Raw genomic sequence first — 2037 nt, forward strand, 5'->3', positions numbered from 1 at the left:
GGTTTTACGTGGATCGGTGTCTATCAATGGGCTGTTCGGTCTCCTGCGCCTATTCTGAGAGATTTAGCACATTTTTACACTGGTGCGTCCAGGCCGCCTCCGGGCAACCGGGGGTGGTTCATTACCTGGACGATTTTCTCTTTATGGGCCCAGGGGAAAGTTCGGTCTGTGGCGATATCCTGTCGGTGACTTGGTCCTTGTTCGATAGTTTGGGAGTTCCCGTCGTGCAGGACAAGTGTGAGGGCCCCTGCAGTTGTCTTAGCCACTGCGTTGGGTAGGTGTCAGGGCTTGCTTTGGGGTGATTTGTTGCGGCTCCTTCATCGTGAGCGCCGCTGGGGTCGCCCCAGTTGTATCGTCCTGCATTTAGGTGGCAATGATTTGGGCCGAGTTAAGGGCATAGATTTAATTTTGTCCATTAAGGCGGATTTGGTGGCGATTCGTTGTCACTGGCCAGGAGTCTGTATTGTGTGGTCGGAGATAGTGCCGCGTTTTCATTGGCGGGGTGCGGTGCGTTTCTCAGCTCTGGAGAGGGCTCGCCAGACGGTGAATGCGGCGGTATCTCTGTTTGTTAGGGCCATAGGGGGAGTAGCTGTCAGGCATCCTTTACTTGTGCTGCGTAACCGGCAGTTCTACAAGGAGGATGGGGTTCATCTTTCTCCGGACGGAGTGCAGTTTTTCCTGGAGGATGTTTGTGGTCCTTTTCGTTAGGGCTCTTTAGTTTGTTCTTAGTTTGTTGGTTCGGATGGCGGTGGCGGTTTTGTAAACCTTTGGTGGCAGGAAGTCGCTACCAACCAGCGGTCAAACGGGCATGAGTGGTCATTGTGGGGCACCCTCTTTAGAAGGACGGCAGGTGTGTCCTTCTCTTGTGGTTGGACATTTAGACGTTCCCCTGTGGGAACCGAACGTTTGCCAGAGAAAAGAGTGGTGAGGCCAGCACAATGCGGGTTATGCAGGAAGGAGGCGGGGTTTGGTGTACTCCCCTCCTTGGTGTTTGGATTTCATCCAAGTGACTGGAGCTGGTGTCTGGTAGCGACTTCCTTTGCCATCCTCCAATCTAAATTTAACTTTGCAATCTAAATTAATTCCAATTCAATTACAATTATAGTTTAAAGAGTTGGTCAGCGATCAATAAATATCGTCTGACCTTTAACTCCAGCTACCGTGTCTGTGTCTTTATTTCAGTGTGTGTCGTTTTTATTTTAGTGATAAGCTAGCTTAAGAAAGGTTTATGTAATCACAATAAAGTTGTGTGTTAAAGTGATCAGTGCGACACTGTGTATAGTGATCAGTGTGATACTGTGTATAGTGATCAGTGTGATATCAGTGACCTGTGTATAGTGATCAGTGTGATATCAGTGACCTGTGATCAGTGTGACACCGTGTATAGTGATCAGTGTGATATCAGTGACCTGTGTATAGTGATCAGTGTGACACTGTGTATAGTGATCAGTGTGATATCAGTGACCTGTGTATAGTGATCAGTGTGATATCAGTGACCTGTGTATGGTGATCAGTGACACTGTGTATAGTGATCAGTGTGATATCAGTGACCTGTGTTTAGTGATCAGTGTGATATCAGTGTTACACTGTGTATAGTGATCAGTGTGACACTGTGTATAGTGATCAGTGTGACACTGTGTATAGTGATCAGTGTGACACTGTGTATAGTGATCAGTGTGACACCAGTGACCTGTGTATAGTGATCAGTGTCCTGTGTATAGTGATCAGTGTGACACTGTGTATAGTGATCAGTGTGACACTGTGTATAGTGATCAGTGTGACACTGTGTATAGTGATCAGTGTGACACTGTATAGTGATCAGTGTGACATCAGTGACCTGTGTATAGTGATCAGTGTGACATCAGTGACCTGTGTATAGTGATCAGTGTGACACTGTGTATAGTGATCAGTGACCTGTGTATAGTGATCAGTGTGACACTGTGTATAGTGATCAGTGTGACACTGTGTATAGTGATCAGTGTGGCACTGTGTATAGTGATCAGTGTGGCACTGTGTATAGTGATCAGTGTGGCACTG

Source organism: Pseudophryne corroboree, chromosome 6 (genome assembly GCF_028390025.1).
Source record: "Pseudophryne corroboree isolate aPseCor3 chromosome 6, aPseCor3.hap2, whole genome shotgun sequence".
In the NCBI taxonomy this organism is placed as follows: Eukaryota; Metazoa; Chordata; class Amphibia; order Anura; family Myobatrachidae; genus Pseudophryne; species Pseudophryne corroboree.